Here is a 19,801-nt window from a genome sequence, read left to right on the forward strand (position 1 = left end):
TTTCCGATTGAAATACGAACTTTTTTCCTAGGCAAGTTATAGCCAAAATTCTTTTTGTTCTAGACTCTAGATACACATGGAATACTCCATGCCGAGTTTGGTTTGATTTGAACAACTCCTTGACCCGATAAAATTTCTTTATATTTGAAAATAGAATAAGCGAAAAATAAGCGAATATGTCGATATTTCCGATTGAAATACAAACCTTTTTCCTAGGCAAGCTATAGCCAAAATTCTTTTTGTTTTAGACTCTACCTGCCCATGGTATACTCCATACCCAGTTTGGTTAGATTTGAACAACTCCTTGACCCGATAAAATTTCTATATTTTTGAAAATATAATAAGCGAATAACTGGATATTTCCGATTGAAATACGAACTTTTTTCTAGACAAGCTATAGCAAAAACTTTTTTTGTTCTAGACTCTAGGTACACACGGGATACTCCATACCGAGTTTGGTTTGATTTGAACAACTCCTTGACCCGATGAAAAAGACCTATTTTTGAAATTAAATATTCGAAATAATCGCAAATTTCCGATTGCAAAACTAAGTTTTTTCGTAGGCAAGCTATAGCATAAACTCTTTTTGTTCTAGACTCTAGGTTCACAGGGGATACTCCATACCCAGTTTGGTTAGATTTGAACAACTCCTTGACCCGATAAAATTTCTATATTTTTGAAAATATAATAAGCGAATAACTGGATATTTCCGATTGAAATACGAACTTTTTTCTAGACTAGCTATAGCAAAAACTCTTTTTGTTCTAGACTCTAGGTACACACGGGATACTCCATACCGAGTTTGGTTTGATTTGAACAACTCCTTGACCCGATGAAAAAGACCTATTTTTGAAATTAAATATTCGAAATATTCGCAAATTTCCGATTGCAAAAGTAAATTTTTTCCTAGGCAAGCTATAGCAAAAATTCTTTTTGTTCTAGATTCTACATACACAGGGGATACTGCATACCAAGTTTGGTTTGATTTGAACAACTCCTTGACCCGATAAAATTTCTATATTTTTGAAAATAAAATAAGCGAATAACTCGATATTTCCGATTGCAGACCTAACTTTTTTCCTAGGCAAGCTATAGCAAAAATTCTTTCTGTTCTAGATTCTACATACACAGGGGATACTGCATACCAAGTTTGGTTCGATTTGAACAACTCCTTGACCCGATAAAATTTCTATATTTTTGAAAATAGAAAAAGCGAATGAGTGGATATTTCCGATTGAAATACGAACATATGAGAAAGACGATTTGATAATTTTCCTATAGGCCAGTATGTTGGTAATCTAGGGTTTCCCCTGCAGACTGGCCTCAAAAATTGAATATAAACATCATAAATCGTAAATCTAGAAAAAGATAAACCGTGGTGAAAGCTGTCAATTAGGGCAAATTTCAATCAATCAAATTCCAAACATCAACAAATTCCAAACATCATCAAATTCCAACTATCAAAACAAACTAACAAATTTCTGATCAAATCTAAAAATTTGGGTGCGGCTTGACAATGGGTTTGTCATTCTTCGCTGGTTTCTTTGAAAATTTAACCATTCTGACCAGTTGTTTGGTTCCATCGCCGTTATAGCAACTCGCAGGTTGCACTCTCTTCTGCTCTTTCTTCTTTTTTGAAAACTCACATACCAGTTCGCGCACTTTTCCAATCTTCACTATCTGCATCCCATTCGTTTTTTCTTCGTTGTTTCGTATAGCCTCCATAGCTCTATGACAATCACCAACAGAAAAAAAATTGATCCACCCGTTATATCGGTACTTTGTCTTGTCGTTTTGCTTATCGTTAGGCCTCAATCTACCCAATTTAACATCCGTTGTCCCTCGAAAAGATTGAAAATTTTGTCCTGAGCCTCGCCTGGCAAGCAGTTTCCAACATACTTTTGAAACTTGAAAGATAGGGCGTACTTTTCGTCTTTGGGTTTCGGGGGAGTATGCAAGAACTTGCTAGCTGCTTTCTCTTCTTCGCGCTCTTTCATGCGTTTTAACATCAACTGCTTCTTTATGCCTCCAGGGCTTATCACTTCATCACTTCGGGTGGTTTCCTCAAACTCATATTCACGTTCTTCTGCGAATAGAACCTCCATTCTGCTCTGAAACAGGTGTATTTGACTACAAGAACCAATGCTTCTACCCTCACTGCTTCTACTGCGCGCACTAACTGGCTGCGCAACTACCCGCTGGCTGCTCAACTGCTCTTTCGCTGCTCAACTACCCTTAGCTGATGCTAATTTCCTCCACCCCCACTAATCCGAAACTGATAAACTGATGCTATACACAATCTGAACTTCTTATTTCATTTCATGTTTATTTATACCTCCTTTGTTCGCAGTCACCAGTGTACTGTCTTCGCTGTCTTCATACCCCTCTGCTGTCCACCTAATGAGCATGTGAACTGTGGCAGACTGCGGACAGCTTCGAATATTTCACAAGGCGAACGCAGGTGATCTAGGACGAAGGAGGACCAAATTGTAAGTGGTATCAAATATATATCGTTGAAAAGCTCTTGATAAGGCGAATTCAACTAACTGAACGGAATCTGTTTTCGAGGCCGGGAACATCATTAAAAACAGCTATAAAGTTTCTGTTATAAATAGTTGCGTTTCGGCAATTTCATATGTATTAGTCCACGTATAAGCCCGAATTTAAGGACACGTTAGCAAAATTGTGAAACTCACAAAAAAGGCTATTTCTCCGAAACTACTGAACGAAAATTGATAAAAATTAGTGTTCTGAACTCAGGATGAACCGGGCTTGGATGCCATATAAAAATATAGCACTTTAACAAGGTTTTCATCTTGACGATTTTAGCCCCAGACACCGGAATTTGGTCAAATTGACTACCCCTTGAAAAAGGTTAAAAATTCCCTTTGAAACTAGTTTTAACATATTGAATATATATATATATATATATATATATATATATATATATATTCAGAAAGACCGTTAAAAATGCAAAAAAAATAAGCTATAGTACGCGTCTTAACTCACAAAAACCTAAAAGTTATTAAAGAAAGAAACTTTGAAAATGACCAAAATTTAGCAAAATTTGCAGCTCTTTGTAGCACTACAGAGGCTTCTTAGGGCACGAAAATGGAGAGAACTACATTATTTTTGTTTTGTATTGTGAGAACCAATAGAAATGCTAAATTTTGGTTATAAAAACTTTGCAAAACATTGCCTGAACAAAAAGTTATTAGTGAAAGATTCTTGAAAAAACCGTAATTTTTGTTGACAAAAGTTACTCTTTTACAGAATATTTGGTTCAAACTGAAAAAAAAGTATTTAATATACAAATATTCAAAAAGTACGTTAAAAATGCAAGAAAATGAGCTATAATACACGTCTCAACTCTTTCTAATTGAAAAATTATTGAAGGAAGAATTTTTAAAAATGACCAAAATTTCGAAAAATTTGCATACTACAGAGGCTTTCTACGGGACAAAAATGGAGAGAACTACATTATTTTTGTGTTGCATTGTAAGAACCAATAGAAATGCTAAATTTTGGTTATAAAAACTCTGCAAAAGATTGCCTGAACAAAAAGTTATTAGTGAAAGATTCTTGAAACAACCGTACTTTTTGTTGATGAAAGTTACTCTTTAAAAATATTACGTTCAAACTAAAAAAAGTAATTAATATACATATGTATATATATATGTTCAAAAAGAACGTTAAAAATGAAAGAAAATGAGCTATAATACGCGTCTCATCTCTTTCTAACTGAAAAATTATTAGAGGAAGAAATTTTTATAAATGACCAAAATTTTGAAAACTTTGCAGCTGTTATTAGCAATACAGAAGATTCTTACTACAGGAAAATTGTTAAAACTACAACGTTTTTTTTTTCATCGCGGGACCTATTCAAAAGGCTAAATTTTCTTTATAAAAACTCTAATAAACAAAGCTTACTTAAGAAAGTATTGGTGAACGATTTAAGAAAACTACTAATTACCGTTATTCAAAACAATTTGCATCATAAGCTTTTCAATTCTCTTTTTACATTTTTTTTCGTTTCTTATCAAATAAAGTTCTTTTTGATTGATAGTACGTCCTCTCTTCTTAGACTTTTTCTGAAAATTGTGTAGGAGTAATTGAAACAAATTACTTTTTGAAAATTTTTGAAAGAATTTCATTATTTTGATCAATATCAGGGGCTGTTTCTGAAGAATTTTTACATCAAATTGTCAGCAAAAAGATATTTTGTTTTCGAGAAAAACTTGCTTTATATTTGATATAGTCCGATGGCGTTAGTGTCTAAAGAAGAACTACAAAAACCAAAAAGAAATATTTACTAAAATTTTACAATGTGTCCTTTTTATGATCTGACCATCAACTCGATTTGCAGAAACAATAGAAACTTTCTGCAGAATTATCAAAAAGGTGCAATTAGTAATATTTTGTCAAAAAAAGTTTGCAATAGTCAAAGATTCATAGCAAAAGGATGCTCAAGACGTTAAAAAATGTTTAAACTTAACAAAACAAATTAGTTAACTTTTTAAAGTTATTCCGATTTAAAATTTAGTTGATTTGTGTTATATGTCTGATTTGGCGTTGAAACTAGCGTTTTGTGCGTATCAGTTAACAAGGAACACGTATATTGTTGGAAAAAATTTGGAAGCCGAAAATGCTTAAAAACTTGAATGTAGTTTTTGTTTTTTTATTCTTTTTCCGGGATGATTATTCATATATATCAGTTAGGCAGACCACTCTGATTGTTTAAAAAGTTTTATCTTTATGGTAGTCTGGTGAATCAATTCGGTTTACTTTAAGCAACTCCTTGACGCGTTTTTTTTTTCATTTTTGAAAGTGAAATTAGGTAAAAAATATAATAAACTTGAATACTTCTTGAGCTTTCATGAAGAAACAGTCATATGTATGAAAAAGCAGTTCACTAAAATAGATACATTGAACAATAAGCATTGCGATGATTAAAATAAACTTGAAGAAACAACAAAATTAACAAAAAAAGAACATCTATTTGTGAAGAACAAGTTAAAAGAATTTAAAAAGAATAGAGGATAATTCATTTTAAATCCATATAACCATAGATTGTTTTAACATGGATTTTTTCAAAATATATTCATTAATAAATATAAAACAATAAGAACCCTTTTTCAAAATGGTAAATCAGGTAAAATATACGAATTCTCCGCATATCTCTAATTACTAATGTAAGTCTGGGGCAATAGTACTGTAGTTCAAGGGGCAAGTTTAAAGTTAAACAAATTGTTATCTTAGACTTGCAATAGTATTTAGAGATATTTGGAGAATTCATTTATTTTATCTGTTTTACCACATTAAAATAAGAATCTAAATGCTCTTTTATATTTATTACTGAATATATCTTGAGAAAATCTATGTTAAAAAAATTTATTGTTACATGGGTTTAAAATCAATTATCCTCTTTTCTTTTTAAATTCATTCAACTTCTTCTTCACAAATAGATGTTCTTTATGTTAATTTCGTTGTTTCTTTATGTTTATTTTATTCATCGTAATGCTTAGTGTTCAATGTATCTATTTTTAGTGAGCTGATTTTCCATACGTTGTCTACAATACTATTGTCAATTCACTAAAATTAGATACATTGACCAATGAGCATTTCGATGATTAAAATAAACACTAAGAAACAACAAAATTCACATAAAGAACATCTATTTGTGAAGAAGAAGTTAAAAGAATATAAAAAGAAAAAATGATAGTTCATTTTAAATCCATGTAACCATAGATTTTCTTAACATATATTCATTCATTAATTTTTTTTCACAATATATTCAGTAATAAATGTAAAAGAACATTCAGAACCCTTTTTTAAAATGGTAAATGAGGTAAAATATATGAATTCTCCGCATATCTCTAAATACTATTGTAAGTCTGGGTTAACAATTTGGTTCACATTAAACTTGCCCCTTGACCCGATCAAATTTCTCCTAGAAACGTGTCTGAATAGTGGCATTTTTCCTTTGGGATAGTCTGATTGGACATCATCTGACTTAACAACTGTCGGGAAAATGGTCTGGGTTTAGTGGGGGCCATGGTTGCAAAATCGTCTGGACAATGGCCTGGAGGTGGTCAGAAAATCTTTGGAAGATGGTCTGATCAATGGCACTTTTGGTCTGGGGATAGTCTGATCAGAGGTCATCTGACGCGCACAATCGTCTGGGCCATGGTTGCACAATCGTCTGGACAATGGTCTGGAGGTGGTCAGAAAATCTTGGGAAGATGGTCTGATCAATGGCATTTTTGGTCTGGGGATAGTCTGATCAGAGGTCATCTGACGCGCACAATCGTCTGGGCCATGGTTGCACAATCGTCTGGACAATGGTCTGGAGGTGGTCAGAAAATCTTGGGAAGATGGTCTGATCAATGGCATTTTTTGTCTGGGGATAGTCGGGATAGTCTGATCAGAGGTCATCTGACGCGCACAATCGTCTGGACAATGGTCTGGGTTTCGTCTGGTCCATGGTTGCACAATCGTCTGGCAATGGTCTGAATTGGGTCTGATCAGAGATCAGTTCCGGATGGGAATGGTATGATCAGAGACCACTTTGAGCGCACATTCAGCGCACACGGTGTTTTGAGCGCACATTAGTCTGATCAGAGGTCATCTTCGTCTGGGATGGTCTGATCAGAGGTAACTTTCGTCTGGCACGGTCTGATCAGAGGTCACATCCGGATGGCACCTCAACCTGGGATACACTAGCAAAGGAAAATCTCAGACCTCTGTCGGTGGAAAGAACAGCTATCCCCAATTCGACTAGCTCATAAGATAAAGGTCAATTAGATATCATCATCATCATCATCATCATCATCATCATCATCATCATCATCATCATCATCATCATCATCATCATCATCATCATCATCATCATCATCATCATCATCATCATCAACATCATCATCATCATCATCATCATCATCATCATCATCATCATCATCATCATCATCATCATCATCATCATCATCATCATCATCATCATCATCAACATCATCATCATCATCATCATCATCATCATCATCATCATCATCATCATCATCATCATCATCATCATCATCATCATCATCATCATCATCATCATCATCATCATCATCATCATCATCATCATCATCATCATCATCATCATCATCATCATCATCATCATCATCATCATCATCATCATCATCAGTTGTCGTTGATTTAAGAGCAAATGTCTCCCATTGCAACGGCTGAAGATGATGACATTATGATCTCCACATCATGACATAAATCACTAAACGGGTTCGCAAAGCAATTGAGAAGTTCGTTATGTCTCACGTTAGTGTATACTTCTTCCGGACAATGCCACAGTGAGGTTCTCATTGTGCTTAGTGATGACATCTTTACCACAATTTGTGGATAGGCAGTCTAGGGTACCAGTTAAAAACGGCAATCAGCGCCTGTATCCCGCCAAAATTACCCATGATTTGCTGCTCTGTGCGAGAGCTACATGCCATCTTCATTGGGTCCCACCCATAGCGAAAGGCAATTATAGTAGCCACCAGTGCTTAGTATTTTAAATCTTTAGCTAACTGGTTGTGGTACTTAATTAAAATGCAAAGTTAAAAGTTAAAAACTTAAGCAGATTAATGTAGAAGAAAAGTTGGTTTGAATGAATTAAGCTTCAAAAGAGTCGCTAGCTCTGATGATAGGTTTGATGTTCAGTGAATGAATTCAGTCTTCACTTTGGTCGGTACACAATATCGGTTCTATCATTGTAGTAAATTATCCAAGTCAACAAAGATATGTTAATTCCGATTAGTTGGCTGGAAGTTAAAGGTTTATTTTCTTTTCTGACACCTATCAACCTTGTGTCAGCCATAAATCAGGTAATAAATTAACTTTCAAACTAAATCTTTATCCCTGAAGCCCAAGGTTTCCAGTGCAGTTTTTTATATATACGTGTGACTCTCACACTGCCACCTTCTTAACAAGAACAGAGTGTACCACTCACTCAAAAATCAAACAATGTTTTCATTCGTAGTTGTTATTAGAACGTCTTACTCTACGAAAAGTTTGAACTTTCTTATGAACAATTCGTAGCTCCATATGACATAATTGGCTTGAATAGCGATGCACAGAACCTTCTAAAAAGCGTCCTTTTTAAAAAACTTCAACATGTAGAATTAGATTCAATTTAATCCAACTGGATAGAAGTGGTCAGAGATGGCAAAATTGGTTTTATCATCTTAGTAAATGAACCAAGTCAACAACGATGTGTCATTTTTGTATGTATGGTTTGAAGCCCAAGTGTAGTCTCATTAAAGGTCAATTTTCTTTTCGAAAAACAATCAACCTTGTGTCAGCAAAAAATCAGGTAATAAATTAAGTTTTGAACTAAATCTTTGACCTTTAAACCCAACGTTTTTAGTACATCCTTTTTATCTATATGTCAGACACTCACACTGCCCACCTCTTAACAACAATAGAGTTAACCACTCACTCAAAACTCAAGCCAAAGTTTCCGCTCACAGTTCACGTTGTTAGAACTTCCTACTATACGAAAAGTTTATTCTTTTATATGAAAATTTTATTTATCAGTTTTCGTATTTTATAACAATTTCTGCCTGGTAAAGCCCAAATTTGTTGTGCGCTCCTCGCGCCCCATCATTTGACGGAATTTGATATGCCCGATTATTGGTCTTTAAGAGTGCGTGAGCAGGCTCATTTTGTGGTAGTGTTTCTGGATCTGATCTTTTGAAGCAGAACTTTTTACCAACAAAAATTGAAATAGCGTAGCAGGCTGGCTCATAATGATTTTCTTTCTCCGTAATCTTTGTTTTAGCCTCTTCGTTTTATTGTTTATCAATTTTTTGTCGATCAATGACAGTATCTTTTTTTCGGCATTCGTTAGCCAAACACTAGTTTTTGTGTTCCAGCTGGTGAAGCTCTGAGTACAATTGGTTATTCATCTTCTCCATTTTTTCTATGGTTGCACCGTTTTTAGCAGCATTGACTTTTAAATTGGCCAATTCTTGCAAAGAATCTTTTCATTCAAACAATTGGTGGACTGCTCCTGTTTAGCATTTCTGGCTGCTGCTGCCCTTAAATTATCGCGCAGTGCCTCAAACTTGCGCTCCATTTGCTCAATGCTTCTTTTGTTGCCTCTTTGTCCTGGTCACAATGGTTATCCAGTTTGTGTCGAAGCTCAACGAGGTCTTTCTGAAGAAAAGATTTGTACTCCTTTTGGACCAAAAGTTGGCGGCTGCCAGAATTTCTAGCGTAAACACTTTCCAAGTACGCAAAAAAACAAGATTCCACTTGGTAGACTCCGGGGAATTCGAGGAATTAATATTCAACTACTCTGGCTTACAGTACAAATATTCACCAAATTGTAGGATCTCGTTTCCCACTAAATTGAATAAAAAATCTCTGCTTCTGAGGTTTCTCGAAGTTTATAGTCTTGAGCTCAAAAATTTTTCCTATTTTTCTGAAGTCAAAAATTTTTTCTTTCTCTTTTTTTGGTTTCAATCTCGAGGCAATTCCATTTTTTTTGGTCTTGAACTCAAGAAAATTTTTTTTCCTTATTGTTGTTGAACCCAAGAAAACTATTTTCACTCTCAATTTTTTTTACTCTCTTTTAACCAAACTTAATAGATATCGGCTTTTAAATTCCAAAAAGTTGTTATTTCATTCGCTCGAAAAGTTCGTGCTGAAATTGATTGTTCCATTGAATAACATATTTATGACTGCACTTTCTGTCTAAATTCCGGAAAGCTTCTCGACTTATTACTCCTTTACTGTTATGGCAAATTGTTCAAAAACCTTAACTCTGTTCTACTTCTGATGTGGTGAAAAAGCCGCGATGTAGGTGTTGATCACTTACATTTAAGTTACTATTCTTCGGCCACTGATATATTCCACGATTGGTATTTTTCAGTGTTTCTCCATATTGTTGGAAACTTATTAAGGAGGTACATATATATATATATATATATATATATATATATATATATATATATGTATATATATATATATATATATATATATATATATAAGTATATATGTATGTATATGTATATATATATATATATATATATATATATATATACATATATATATATATATATAAGAGTAAAAATACTAACCATCTTTTAACACAAGAACTTCTTCTGTGCAAAAGGAGAACTTTGTTATTGTTGCTACCGTCTTGGCACTTTTATGAAGAAATAAAACAGATCCTGCTCTTTTAGTGTGAGGTCCTTTCTTGAAGAGTGTTGCCAATGGACTCAAAACGTTTTTTGATATTTCAGTCATTGTTTTAATTTTCAATCGTTTAATTCGAAGTTAAAGTTGTCCATAGCGCTTGAATGCAATGTTTTCATGGTTATTTTAAGATTACCATGGTTATTTTCATGGTTATTTTAAGATTACTTTTGCAAAGAAGCTTTGACTACGATTCTTGACATAGGTGGTTTCACTGGACTGTCATTAAATTTTTTCAGTTACCGATCTCTTGACTTTAAAGGTCCTGTCTCCAAAACGTGGTATGGCAAAATTTTTTGTTCTGCTAAACTTTCCCACAATTTTTCTCAAATAAAGGGTGTATTGAAATTAGTAGTCTTTTATTTTCTGTAACAAAAACGACATCATCATACGCGTTGCAATTTTTTAACTGAGGACACTGTATATCCCGCTTTATACATGCAAAACTTTACTGTTGTCTCGAGTTGAACTTCGGCTTATTTCAAGTTACATCTTTCTATTCTTTTCGAAACTCGAAATGTTTTATCAAGGCTTGTACTATTATATAGAGAACAGATTTTAATGATACGATATTGTCAAAATCATTACCGTATAAATTGATACAAGGAGATGGAGAAGCAAAATTGGCTATCAAAGCTAGGTATAAACATCATGATACTCCATTACACGATACTCCGGACAAATTCTTCTTTCTTTCGATTCCATTATTTCTTTTTGAGTTTTGCTGAAACAAAAAATATCGGTTTCCTGACTGCTAAATTACTCATCATCATGCTCAGTAAAGTAATTCTTCTGTTTTTTGGTAACCAATATTAATCGACTGCTCGACCCTGTAGCAGTTTTTGGTGCGTTGCGATCACTATTATTCTTTCCTTCAGTTTTTTTGTTTTACTACTAGTGTCATGTTGCTTTTTTTTCTGTTTTTGGAATTTTTTTTCTTTTGTTTTTTTTTCAGTTTACTTTTAAGGTTTCGAAAAAGTTGCATCTCCCTCGGCTACTTTCTTTGCCTTCTACTGCTCTTTAGAGGTTTCTTGCTCAAACTCTTCGGTTTCATTCGGAGTGTCATTTGTAACAGTTTCAGACGTGTCATTTGTAACTTTGTGAATTTTTATCAATCTCAGCATCAGAACAATTTTCTGAGCTTTAATTACTTTCTTTGTCTGTGGGTGATTTTATTTCAATTTTATCACATCCTTTGAACTGTTCAATTTTCTTCTCCTTATCAATTGTTTTTTGTTTCGCCTGAGGCTCAGGCGTAAAATGCTTTTCTCGTGTTTCATACCTTTTTAGTCGATCATAATGGACATTAATAGCTTTCTTCGTCATTTTATCTTCCACCTTGAAATTCAGATCGTTTATTTTTTCAACTATTGTGTATGTTCCTCTATAGAAAGATGCAATTTTTCGTGTTTATCCGTTTTTTAATGTTGGCTTGGAAACTAACACTTGTTCTTTAACTTTATAGCTTGGTCCATACCTACTGCGATCATATTAGTTCTTGCTCGACACCCATATTTTTACGCATCAACTGATACGTTCCTTGTGGTTTTTGTTTCATTGTGAAAATAAAATCACTTGTCATATTGGCCTATGTTTTTGAAGAGACATTCCTCTATTGTTCGATTTGTTCTATCAATAATCGCGTTCCCTTTTAAGTGGTAGGATGTTGTTCACGTCCTCTGATTTTTTAGTTTAATCCAAGGATTACAAAAAGATTGTGAAATAATGCATGACCCTCGGTGACTTTGTAAGTTGTTGACCCGGTTTTGGTCTCTTTATTGGGTAAAGCTTCGGCTTCGTACCACCTACTGAATTGATCACCGATGAGCCACAAATAATTTTTTACCTGAGACTAGGGAAGTGAACCCACGATATTGATAGATGCCTGGCAGAATGAATGACTAGGTTTCCATTCTCTGACAAGATGTCAAGTTTTTTGCTTAGCGCTTTTCCCTCTCAGGCAATTATCACAGCTTCTTATCCAATTTTTTACGTCGCTTCTCATGCACGGCCACTGAAACATTTCACAAGTTCTTTGGGTTGATTCTCAATCCTAAAGTGACCTGCGCTTGGAGAGTATTGCAACAGTTCATGCACGTTGGAATGTGTCCCATGGAAAAAACCTTCAGTATACGATCTCGATGAGACAAATATTGGTAAACTGAACCCAGTATTTCCATAACTCCCCTGATGCTCCATTATTCAATTGCCGTGGTTCCGGTTTTTTTGTTTAGTACGCAGGAATATACTTCTTTGAGTAATTACTCTCTGCAGTTTGGTTAACTTCCAACCTCGACTACCATAGTAGGTAATGCCTTGCTATGTTTCCATTGCAATAACATAAACAAAAGTTGTTTGTTCATCAGTTTCTGTGTTTATGCGGGACAGACAGTCAGCGTGTGGGATTTGTTGCGTGGTCTATGCTTGATGTCAAAACTAAATTTCCTTAGTTTCCCTGTCCCACTTGCAACCATACCGTCTGGTTCATTAAAACTACAGATCCAGATAAAAGCTCTGTGGTCCATAATAATTTAAAAATTGTGACCAACTAAATAGTTTTTTAAATGTTGTTTAAAATGAGCGATTGGAAACCATTCGCGCGTAGTTGCAGAACAATTTCGCTGATTTTTTCTCAGAGATCTGCTAAACTATGTAAAAACTCTACCCTCAGATTCTTTTTTTGGGTAAGAATTACTCCAACTACTGTCAACGAAGCATCAGTTGTTAATGTATATGGATATCTTTCGTTTGGATATCTTAACATTGGGGCTTCCAAAAGCTTTTTATTTAACTCGTTACCGCACTTTTGCGCTCTGTTCTTCATTCAAATTTATTTGGCTAATTCAATAGCCTGTAACGATATTCTGCTGCTTTTCGGAAACCCGGAAGAAAATTCGATGATAGCCCACAAGGCCTAGAAATGCCCTGACGTATTTCAGGGTGGATGGTTCTTTCATTGTTTCTAACGGCCTTATTTTCTTATTTTCTCTTGGTCGACCTTGACTCGACTCTTGGACATAATGTGCTCTAAGGAGCTGACACGCCTCTAGAAATAAAAAAGTATTTTTTGATCCTTCAATCTTTAATCCATTCTCCGCTAAACGTTGGAAATTCAGTTCTAATAGTTTCAGATGCTCGTCGAAATTTCTTCTGAAAACGATAACGTCATCTAGATAAACTATAGCCATTTTGACTGCAAAAATTAATTTCATTAGGTTTTGAAAAACTCCCGGTGCAGACGCTAGTCCAATAGGAAGACTTTTGATCTTATTCAGGCCCAGAGGCGTTATGAAAGCTATTAGATTTGACACTCTTCCTCGAGCGCGATTTGAAAGTAGTCCGACAATTGATCCAGGTTGTATATGTTTCCCTCCAGTGAATCAATGTCCTCTTTAATTCGTGGTAACGGCCAGCTTGTTTTCTCTATTTATTTGTTCAGACCGCGATAGTCTACAACCGAGCGACTGGTTCCATCTTTTTTGTTATAATTAATGATGGTGCTACCAATTGGAATGAGTTTGTTCGACTAAGTCAACTCGTTTGAAGTCTTCAACATTTTTTTTGGGTGTTTGTATTCAAAATGCGTTCTGCCGCATGTAACGCTGAATGGCGCAGCATCCTTTTTAATTTTTTTTAAAATGAAAAACTCTGTCAAAAATCCAATATACTTTGAACTCCGCGAAAATCTAATATCATGTTTTGTGCAAAGTGACCTCACTTTTTCATTTCCTCACAAGACAAATTCCTTGATCTTGCGTTCACTTGCTTCACAAAATCAAATTCATCTGTAGATTTTCTATGATTTTCAGGGTTACTTTGCTCTAATCTTTAATTTTTTTCAGTGTTTTTGCACACGCAATTCTCGTATTTTTGTAAATCTCCTTTGTTCTAAAATAAGGTTTAGAAATCGAACATAGGACATCATCAACCATGTCATTTAGCGATCTCGCTATTAAAAAATGTGATTTGTCTTCAAACTCTTTCATGGGTTCGAATATAATTTCTGTTTGTCGTGTTTTGTTACCTTCTTCATCGATAGTTTTGCATTTAATGAAAACTTTGCAGCAACGAAGCAAATCCTCTGCAAACCTCTGCAGCCATTAAAAACAGATTCTTATTACTCCGTTGTGATGGGGCCAACTATAAAATTTTCTCAATTGCGCCGCAAAACGTTTCGCTTTTTTCTGGGGTTTAAAATACAGTCAAATTTATATAAGAATTTATGCCCGATAAGCAAGGCATTATCTCAGTTTTGGTCATTAGAAACTCAACTTTCTTCAGATGTAAGTTTTTGAAGTCGGACTTGAATAGCTGTGGACACCTTTACAGGCATTTTTCCATTGTTGGCAGCTATTATAATTTTCTTGCACACTCTGATGTGGCCGATTCTCCCAGTTGGGGTAGAGTGTGTCGCTTTGGTTGACACTACTTCCACTATAAATTAAGGCCATTACCAGTTTGTCTTTTATCATTATTTCTGAAAGCATTGCCTCCAGTTGGCTGTTTACGCCACGCAAAGTTTTTACGTAGATTGTTGAAAATAAAGTTCCGCCATCTTCAGCTAATTCCCGTTTATTTACGGGCTATTTCTCTTGAAATGCTTTGGACTCTCAGATTCAAAGCAATTCTTGTTTTTCTTAGACGCCTGATTTTGCTGGCCTCAACGGCAACATTTTTTTCACGAAACAGAGCTCGGCACAACTCACAATTCTGACTTTTTGGGCACAACTCTCGTGAATGAGATATCGGCATCCGTTGATGCCTCCTGGTGTTGGCGATTGCGTTCTACTGTCATACTTGGTTCGTCTATTATCAGCGCTGTTTCTGGTATAGCTGTTATAGTTTTTATTTCTATCTCCGGTTTCTCTTGAATCTCGGTCATTTCCGCGCAGAAATTTTTTCGGCCTCGCTCTTTGCGATGAAAAATTTGATTAACTTGCCTGTTAGATTGATTACTCTGCAATGTTCGCAATAAATCAATATTTGAATTAAATAGTTGAGAATTTTCATTCGACTTTATATGAGAAAAATGCGGCTCACTGTCCTGCTTCTCAATTCTCGTGACTGCTTCAATATGTAATGCTCTTCCTAAAGCTTTGTCTAAAGCCATATCCGCGTCGCCCAAGTTCTTTCTCAGGTTGATTCCCACCTGAAAATTTTCTATGCCTTTGCGAAATCCTCTGAAAACAAGGTGTTCTCTTGTCTCAGCAGACTGTTGGTGGCAGGCTTTCAAGTCTAAAGTTTGCAAATCACAGAGAAAGTCGAAAGTCTGTTTATTTTTAATCCAGTTGCTGGTTTTTCCTAGCTAACCTCCTCGGCAAATTAGAGGCTTCTCCTTATAAAGTTGTCTGAAAGCTTTTACGATCTCTTCATAGCTCTTGCAAAAAGGTTTCTTTCAAAAGTGTACCATGGAAAAAACTATTTTTCACACTTAACGCAAAATAATGCGGCCGTTCATGAACTTTGCTTTTAGCGCCGTTTACTGTTTCTTTTCTTGGCCACTTTTGAAGTTATGGCAAGAGCTCAAATTTTGTAACCTAACTTTGAAAATCATTTGATCCCGTAAAAAGTTCCGATAACAGCGTTTTTTGAAGAATACCGCGCCATCCGTGTTTTCTTTAAAAGCTGCTGTTATTCAGAGTATTTCAATAGCTATGTTAAAAATTTGAAATACTTTTCTGGCACGATATCTCAATAGCTCTTAAATCTTATTAGCCCTGTACTTTTTCCTGCTCAAATTCAAAAAAAACTTGAAGTCCAATGGCATACTTTAAGTCAAACTACGTCGAAATTGGATAGGCTTGATTTTGAACGCTGATTTTTTTTATCGAAAAAGTATGTACGACCCGATTTGCACTTTTCGAAATTGTGGGGAAAACTCACTTGAAAGTTCGAAGATGACAATTTTTCCTGACAAATCCCGACTCCAGTTCACAAAACCTTGTTCGGGTCGGGATGTTAAGAAATCAGACTTGTGTTAAAAGTTGATTTTCAAAGAAAACAGGTTTCTTTTAAAAATCAGTACAACGCTAATTATTAATATTGGGTGGCGGTTTTCTTATTAATTTTAATCTCTCTCTCTCCACTATAGTACCCGCCTATGGGTAATAGTCTATAACTTTAGCCATTGAGAGTGGTAGACAGTTTAAAAGCAAAGCTAGAAGTTAAGTTATTAAGTAGATTAATGTAGAAGAAAAGTTGATTTGATTGAATTAAGCTTCAAAAGAGTCGCTAGCTCTGATGATAGGTTTGATGTTCATTGAATAAATTCAATCTTCACTTTGGTTGGTACACAATATCGGTTCTATCATTGTAGTAAAAAAACCAAGTCAACAAAATATGTTAATTTCGATTAGTTGGCTTGAAGTCAAAGGTTTATTTTCTTTTCTGACACCTATCAACCTTGGGTCAGCCATAAATCAGGTAATAAATTAAGTTTCAAACTAAATCTTTATCCCTGAAGAGCAAGGATTTCAGTGCAGTTTTTTATATATACGTGTGACACTCACACTGCCCCCCTCAAAACAAGAACAGAGTGTACCACTGACTCAGAAATCAAACAATATTTTCATTCATAGTTGTTATTATTCATCTCCAGCCCCACCAGTGCATAAGAAGTACAAGTGGACATATTGTTGTTTTTCTCTTTGTAGGCTTCCATACTGCTTTCAGGGCAAATTTTCGCTAGCGGGTTGAAAAATTTTCACATTAAAATAGGTTTTTTGAACCTCGATCCCCAAAGTCCGTTGGTCTTGATATCATCTTGCATCATCATCACCACCATCATCATCATCCCAGTTGTCGTCGATTTAAGAGCAAATGTGTCCCGTTGCAACGGCTGAAGATGATGACATTATGATCTCGACATTATGACATAAATCACTAAACGAGCTCGCAAAGGAATTGAGAAGTTTGTTATATCTCAGGTTAGTGTATACTTCTTCCGGACAATGCCACAGTGAGGTTCTCATTGTGCTTAGTGATGACATCTTTACCACAATTTGTGGATAGGCAGTCTAGGGTACCAGTTAAAAACGGCAATCAGCGCCTGTATCCCGCCAAAATTACCCATGATTTGCTGCTCTGTGCGAGAGCTACATGCCATCTTCATTGGGTCCCACCCATAGCGAAAGGCAATTTAGTAGCCACCAGTGCTTAGTTTTTTAAATCATTAGCTAACTGGGCGTGGTACTTGTTTAAAATGCAAAGTTAAAAGTTAAAATCTTAAGCAGAATAATGTAGAAGAAAAGTTGGTTTGAATGAATTGAGCTTCAAAAGAGTCGTTAGCTCTGATGATAGGTTTGATGTTCAATGAATGAATTCAATCTTCACTTTGGTCGGCACACAATATCAGTTTTATCATTGTAGTAAATTAACCAAGTCAACAAAGATAAGACAATTCCAATTAGTTGGCTTGAAGTCAAAGGTTTATTTTCTTTTCTGACACCTCTCAACCTTGTGTAAGCCATAAATCAGGTAATAAACTAAATTTCAAACTAAATCTTTATCCTTCAAGTCCAAAGATTTCAATGCAGTTTTTTATATATACGCGTGACATTCACACTGCCCCCTCTTAACAAGAACAGAGTGTACCACTCAATCAAAAATCAAACAATATATTCATTCATAGTTGTTATTAGAACGTCTTGCTATACGAAAAATTTGTACTTTCTTATGAACGATTCGTAGCTTCATATGAAATAATTGGCTTTAATAGCGATGCACAGAACCTTATGAAAAGTTTTCTTTCTAACAGACTTCAACATATAAAATTACATTCAATTTGATCCAACTGCATAGAAGTTGTCAGAGATGCGCCCCAAGGAACCGTATTGGGACCTCTCTTGTTCAAATTATCTGTACACGATCTTTGTGCAGCTTTTGATAATGATAAAACAATGATGCAATATGCTGATGAGTGCCTAGTTTTTGCGCTTATGACAAGGCCTGAAAGATAGCAAATAGTCCCTGGAGTCAAACATATATAATCTAGCAAACTATTTCAGAGAACGCTATTAAATTTGAATTCTTCAAAACAAAGTTCGTATGTTTCACCAAACAATATGATCAATGAAACGAATCCGAAGACACAATATTAGTAGATTACAAAGTAACCAAAAGTCTAACGAATGTAAATTTTTAGACTAACAATTGACAACAGTTTCAGTTTAAACTAAGTTTTAAGCAAAAGTTAAAGAAGATGCATCAAGGGATAAAAATTATAGACTTAAATGGAACTCAACTCCCAACATCAAGCTTAGAAATTGAAAAGATCACATACGCAGAAAAACTGGAAAAATTATTAGATTGCAAACAGTTCAGAAAACTTGCAAAGAGTTGCGATAATATCGTAATGAAAAACCCAAAAGAACTAAGCAAAGAACTTTTTGATATGATGAAAAAAAGGAAGATACCGGCTAAGGTTTATGAAGCTTTAAGGTCCACTGGAGAACAATCGGCAACGTTGTATGGATTAACAAAAGTACCCAAAAAAGAATTCCCTCTGAGACCTGTTCTCTCTATCCCGGGAATTTATTACCAAAAACATAACAAGTTTCTAACACCCTTTTTCCTGAAAATTGAAGGAGGAAACATAAAAACTAACACCAATGACGCATGAAATACTCTGGAGCAAATAAAACTTGACAAATACGAACAAATCCTATCATTAGATGTAAAAAGTTTATACACCAACGTTCCCGTAAAGGAAGCCATTAACATTGCCCTGCGTTCCTTTTATGCTAGGGACAAAAAACCAGACATACCTAGAACATGAAACGTCTGCTCAAATTTGCCGTTACAAACGTCCCTTTCAAATGCAATAAACGTTGGTACTGTCAGTCAGACGGGTTGGCAATGGGTGCGTCCTTGGCAGTGATTTTGGCTAACCTTTGACTGAAATCGTGGGAACCACAAATTAAACTACATACACCTAAATGCAAAACCAACACACAGTTCAAAACTTGTTGCAATTGCGAACACCGTGTGACAGCACGTTCCAGGTGTGTTGAGTGAGAAATTTACAATAGATGGTTCCACCCAAAATGTCAGCAAATCAGTAATGCAGAATATGATAGCATGAAAAACCAGTTTTTGATGAGCTCATTCTGCCGTAAAAATGACAAGACTGACATTGAACTTTCGTCCGAAACAAAAATTTTTCTAAGATATGCCGACGATATTGTGAGAACAGTTAGGGTTGACACAAAAGAGCTGTTAGATGCCTTCAATAACCTCCATCCAAATCTTTAAATTAGATTAGAAACAAGGGATGACAAAAACAGTTTGCCATTTTTGGAAATGTCAATTAACGTGACATGTCAAATAAAATACAACCAGAGGGGACACCTTTTTGCACATGGTATCAAAAACCATCAGATACTGGAACAATTCCGAACTATCGTAGCTGTGCACTCCTTCAACATAAGAAAAGCATAATACAGGGAACAATATACCGCCTGCTCCGAGCCACCAGCAATTGGGAGCGTTCCAAGAAGCATTGACAAAAAATGAAGAATTTTTGGAACGCAATCAATATCCTAGGCATTGGGTAGGGAAT

The sequence above is a fragment of the Convolutriloba macropyga genome, chromosome 11, assembly GCF_964194025.1.
Source record: "Convolutriloba macropyga chromosome 11, txConMacr16.3, whole genome shotgun sequence".
Classification (NCBI taxonomy): domain Eukaryota; kingdom Metazoa; phylum Xenacoelomorpha; order Acoela; family Convolutidae; genus Convolutriloba; species Convolutriloba macropyga.